Source organism: Pangasianodon hypophthalmus, chromosome 2 (assembly GCF_027358585.1).
Source record: "Pangasianodon hypophthalmus isolate fPanHyp1 chromosome 2, fPanHyp1.pri, whole genome shotgun sequence".
Lineage (NCBI taxonomy): Eukaryota > Metazoa > Chordata > Actinopteri > Siluriformes > Pangasiidae > Pangasianodon > Pangasianodon hypophthalmus.
In genome coordinates this window covers 23,719,940-23,725,939 of record NC_069711.1, presented here as the reverse complement: position 1 = coordinate 23,725,939, position 6,000 = coordinate 23,719,940, and the positions used below count along the sequence as shown (strand labels likewise).

General features: G+C 37.1%; 1 protein-coding gene across 2 annotated transcripts in view; it reads left to right on the top strand.

Annotated features, from left to right (window-relative positions):
- Positions 1-1,906: 1,906 nt before the first annotated feature.
- ddr2a (discoidin domain receptor tyrosine kinase 2a) overlaps positions 1,907-6,000 on the top strand; it is a 38,330-nt gene continuing 34,236 nt past the window's right edge. For both annotated transcript variants that reach the window (XM_026933562.3, XM_026933561.3), the window contains exon 1: positions 1,907-2,063. The gene's annotated coding sequence lies outside the window, so the exon portion shown is untranslated. The remainder of the gene's footprint in view (positions 2,064-6,000) is intronic.

Genomic DNA, 6,000 nt, shown 5'->3' with positions numbered 1-6,000 from the left:
ATTCAAATAAGAGATGGCATGTAGCCTCTGAACATTTAAAATCACTTTCTGTTTCCTGCTCCTTTGGTTAAAAAAGACTCTACAGTGACTCTGCTTCTTGGTCAGTTCCCACCCACCAATCAGCTCTTCCCTATCATATGACAGCTACCAACCTGGGAGGGAGAAGGATAATACGTGCGTCCCCCAAGACACACGAAGCCAGCCAACCACATCTTTTTGAATTGCTGTCCATGCTGCATCATAGGGCAGCGTAACACACTCAGAGGAAAATGCTATCTGCCCTCTTCTGCATACATGAGCTTACGTGCCCGTGATTGGCTAGTGTCACTGTGATTGACAGAGGACAAAAAACAAGTTAGTTCCTGTTTTCACTCCTCTGTCCTGAAGACTTTCCCATGGTGGAAAACATACAGTTTTCTACAAAGCACTGACACTGGAGACTCCTTCCATAGATATTAAATAAGTGTCTTCTCACAGAAAACCTCACCATATCAACAATTCTACTGTTTCATTGTTAAATAACACTATAATTTTAATTTGTTTATTATCTCGGAATGCTTGAGGCTAATGGGCTAAATCAGCAGAGGAGCTTTGACTCCTGTCAGCCAAAAATCTGAGGATCTGGAATCTGAGGCTACAGTGGGCACAGAATCACTGAAACTGGACAGCTGAAGATTGAAAAATATCATCCGGTCTGATAAATCTTGATTTGTGCTGCAATATGCAGATGGTAGGGTCAGAATTTGGCATCAACTGCATGAATCCATCATGTCATGTGTCAGCAGTTGAGGCTGTTGGTGGTGATGTAATGTTGTGGGATGTGGGGAATGTTTTTGTGGCACACGTTGGGCCCCTTAATACCAATCGAGCATTTGAATGCCACAGCCTCTCTGAGTATTGTCACCAGATCTGCAGCAATTACTGTATATGATGCAATCACATCAGCATGGACCAGAATATCAAAGGAATGTTTCCAACACCTTGTGTCATCCATGCCAAGAAGAATTTGAGTCTGTTCTGTGAGCAAAAAGCAGTCCTACCCAGTATTACTATGGTGTCCTTAATAAAGTGGCTGGTGAGTGTGCAACAGATTCAACTTTTCAATTCCATTCACTATTATCTGCATAGTTGTGTGTGCGGAGTTTGCGTGTTCTCCCCGTGCTTCAGGGGTTTCCTTCAAGTACTCCGGTTTCCTCCCCCAGTCCAAAGACATGACTTGTGGGCTGAGTGGCATTTCCAAATTGTCCGTAGTGTGTGAATGGGTGTGTGAGTATTTGGAGCACACCCAGGGTGTGCCCCGCCTTGTGCCCTGGGATAGGCTCCAGGTTACTCCGCGACCCTGTGTAGGATAAGCAGTGTAGAGAATGGATGGATGGATGGATTACATGCATAGTGCTTTTTTAAATAGACATTATCACAAAGCATATTTTCAGAAATCCAGATGTAGACTTAGATCCCCGTTAATGATCCTGAATAATTGTGGCCCAGGTATTCAACTGTAATTTATGAATGGAAAGCAGATATGAAACTTTTTTGTTTGTTTAATTTTTTGCACTAAATCCATCTCCTGTTAAAGTAGAAGCACTGCTAATCTTCCACAGAATAGTGGCGACTGCTAAAAGTTAGATGAAACTAGAAAAAAATATTTCACAGCAATTCTCTCCGCTCTCTATAAATACTTTGTGCACTGAGCGTTATGATCTTTTCAGTATTTGCTTAAACCATCAAAAATACATTCAGGAAAAAAAGTTCTCTGATTGGCCACTGGAGTCTGACTTAATTGAAACCTTCTGTATGGCATAAGGAATTCTGGGACTTTGGCGTGTACCCAAGAATCCTCAGAATGTTAGTTTTCCTCTCTCTCTCTCTCTCTCTCTCTCTCTCTCTCTCTCTCTCTTTCTCTCCTCCAGAGTTGTCTTACATCAGCTCAGTGTGCCTGGATATGAGGTCTAAGTGAGTACAGAGAGAAAGGAACAGCCTGGATTTTACTTTGGTTTTCTTTCTCACTGGTTGGAATTAACATCTCACTGGACAAATGGTTTAAAAGAAGCAGGATTCATATAGTAAGTTTGTGTTCAGTCTTGAAAAAAACTTTGAGATGTTTATTTTTCTTGCTGGAAATTGGGCTTCCACCTGCATGTGATTTAGGGCAACAAAGAAGGAATTTTAGGGGTTTTTCTGTATATCCATGACCGCTGAGGGGTTTTTTTCTTTTGCATTGTTTGTGCTTTGATTTTCTTTGTGCCTTTCCTTCGTGCTGAGAAATTTCTCTGGAAGAAGTGCTGATTGCATGGCAGGCTAAAATAGTGGATAACAGAGCAAACTCATACTCGATCCACACTGCATCCTGAACCGTTGCAAACTTAGCAAATGGAACTTATTTATGGGAACATTTGATCTTATAATGAAGTGCTTCATTTTGCTTTTGGTTGCTTTTCTTTATAGACTGTGATATATTTTTAGTCCGTCAGTTATGTCATACACAAAGGAAATGCAAATTCATCCATTTGCTCCAACTTTTCAATTTTGTTATATACTATTCTCAGCACATTTTTCAGATTATTGAAATCTTCATTGCAATAATTATACAGAGTGCTTTAAGAGATGAAACTATGAGCAGTAGACTTAGAGGAGCTTCTCTTTGTACTTTTTGTATCACAAAACCTCAGTAAAGTTCACTCAAGTTCATTTAAATTAAATTCTTTTTATTCATGTCAAATATAAGCTTTAAATTAAATATGAAAATCAGGTACTCAGATCAGCTACTAGAAATGATTATCATGCTTGATAATGTTCAACAAAGACACTAAATATAACTATTTTAAGATAATAATTACAACAATTCCTTGAGAATTTTTTATTTAAAATTAAAATTCGTTCATTAATTAAGACATTTTGGTCCTAAATGTGGTCCTAAAATATGCTTCTTGGTGTGATTATATTTATATTTATATTATTTCTATTTAATCCCATATCAACGGTACACAATTCACACTCTTTGGGAAAAGGTAAAAACAAGAACGCTTTTTTCAGTTCTTTCAAGGATTTTTCAGTTGTCCCTCTGGCAGAACTCTTAAAAGTATCTATCAGAAAAGGTTCCAAACACTTGTAGGACAATAAGTACCCTTAACTATACAAAGAACTTCTGAAGAACCTTATTTTAAAAGTTTATGTCCCATATTACAAACTGCATGCTGTATAGGAAATGAGTGAAAATATAAAAGACATCTAAATATATAATAAATAAATAAATAAATATAACTTTAAATTTTGGAAAGTCCCAAATGAAACTGCTTTTGTGACAGAGATTTTCATGAACATTTTAATTTATCCTTTAATTATAGTGCCACTTAGTATTGCAGTGGCACAGCATTTATATTTGACCTTTAGGGTGTGGTCTTAAACCTACCTACCAACAGGAAACATCACTGATATACAGACTCCCATCATTTGTTTTCTTAGCTCATTACTGGTGAATTCTTATAAATATATATTTTTAATTGGGACTGTGTCAAATTTTTATTCCAAATTTTATTATAGTGAATGGTTCTATGGGCTGCTGAGGACTTCCATTAAGCAAGTATAATAATAATAAGAAGAATAAGAACCACTACAAAGCTCCTGTATTTTCAGTACTTCAGAACCTCTAAATATGGTAGTTGTATGTGTATTACAACATGCTTTCTTTCTACAGAGTGCTGATAAACACATCATCTTTTTTCAGGTGTGTACATTAAATAAATGGCTCTAATTATGTGACATATTCCATAAACCCAGAAAGGTCCAGGACTGTCTCATGGTATTCACAGTGGTCTTGTTTGTATTAGACATGGTGCATGACCTGACTACTGGAAATAGCTTAGCATAGCCCTTTCTAAAATCTTATCACAGAAGATTGAGCTATCCGCTAAATTTGAAAACACTACATGCACTACAGCGCAGGCAATTTTAGCTACAGTATTTCACATTTTATAGCTGTGCATCTAAAGTAAGTCTTGCGAGCTTAATACATTTTTCCAGTACTTTTCCACTGTTTTGCATCATTAAGTTTATTGCTCTAGATTCTTCAAACTGCAGAAGATACTTTAGTTGAACTCTGAATGTATCCCTTTGAACGATGGTAACGTATTATCATTTGGGATCGTGGATATGTCATTTTCGATCAGGAATGCAGGCCTCTTGGGTGAGAGCTCAGTCAGGAATGACTGGAAATCAGAGACGTCTGGTCTAATCTGTAATTTGGATTTGAGATTCAAAACAGCTGAGGCTCTCTTTTTTCATTTCCGTCTCCCATTGCTCTCCATCTGACAAATCCATTTGGTATTCATTCAGCTGAATTCAGAGAACAGAGACGTAGTCCCTGTCTTAACAACAAGTTGTTTGGTGTGTATAAATAGAAGCATGTTGAATGCATGGCTGAAGAAAATATCAGGCTTGTGTTATCCTCCACCCAGCTTTAACAAGCTCAGCTTCAATACTCTAGCAGACAGTGTGTACATTTTTGGTCCTAGAATGGTGTTTAGTTGTAAATGTAGCCCATGTGTTTGACAATATTTGAACATTACCAGTTGCTTCTGCCATTTAGCAGATTGGGCAGAAAATGTTAAATAGGGATGTGGGGCCTACACCAGCTGCTTCACTGTTATCCCAGATGTTGGGTCTTATCAATGTACATCGGTATTCAGACTTGAGACATAACTACAGACTTAAGTGTTACTCAGACAATTGCACGGAGGCCGTGCTAGCAGGGCCTAGTTTGCCTAAAACAGAAAAGTGACTCAGTTATGCAAGATTCTGACCTCGGATTGCACCATTTATCACCCTGAAGTTCATATTTAAGGCTGTAAATACACTCAAAAAACAATGGAATGTCATACGAGAACTAAGGTTAAAACACAAATATGACACTAATAACAAATTAATCATATTGTCCCTTTAAAGTCCACAGAAAAGCACTTGTATTTAAAGGCAGTGGTTTGGACGCTATTGAAAAACCCCATTCCAGCCATGAAAAATGTGGCAACTACAAAGGTATGAACCACACACAGGTAATTGTTTGAATGAGCTGAATGGAAAGCCCAGAAATTCAACTTAAGTGCCTGTGCAAGTGGAGTCTGGATACAGAGAACTTTCCCAGCTTAAATACTGGCATAACTTTTGAACTCAAGTCGCTGATCCATACCTAGTAATGTGACATAACTCCAGTAACTCCAGATGTAACTGATACATCTTCAGCTTGTAGGTTGAAATGGTTTAGTCATATTTATTACAATATACAGAGTATTTATCAAAGATTATGTGTCTCTTCTGTTTCAATTTTACAGAAAATTATAGTATCAATATAACGTAATTCCAGGCTTACTTTTCTGTCGAGGAAAAAAGAAAAAATACAGTATTTAGCAAGAGAGAAATAATGTCTGTGGAATATTTGTAATAATATTACATTTATATTATAGAGAGTACACAGTATATATTACATGTTTATTTTCTATTAATTATAAGGTACTGACAGTTCCAACTAAGCTTCAGTTGCACATTATTCACATAGCACTGTGTGAAGTGAGTCCTTTTTTTGGTAGGAAATGGACCATGCTTTCTGGAACAGGACATTTTTCTCCTCAGGGCATGGTCATTGGGTTTAATGTTGCTCTGGGGATTACACAAGGAAACACTGGTCTTGCTGTTAGGTCTGTTTTGTACAGGTGTAAAAGCATAAGCCACAGCATTTCCTTAGAAGACTATAACATTTTAGCCATAAATATTATGAACATGTATTTTTTTAAACTAGATTATAAAATAGACCAAAATTAATAGCTGCAAAGTTTTTCGACAGCACTTACATCAACTGTCCTGAACATTTCTCATGTAATCAGTTGCTCCAGCTGTTGCCTATACAATATGACATATAGTAACTCTGATCAAGTCAACAAATACTTGCCATCACCTGGATCCACTTTATGGAAGGGCCATTTGATTATGTTTTCATGCATTCTCATAAAA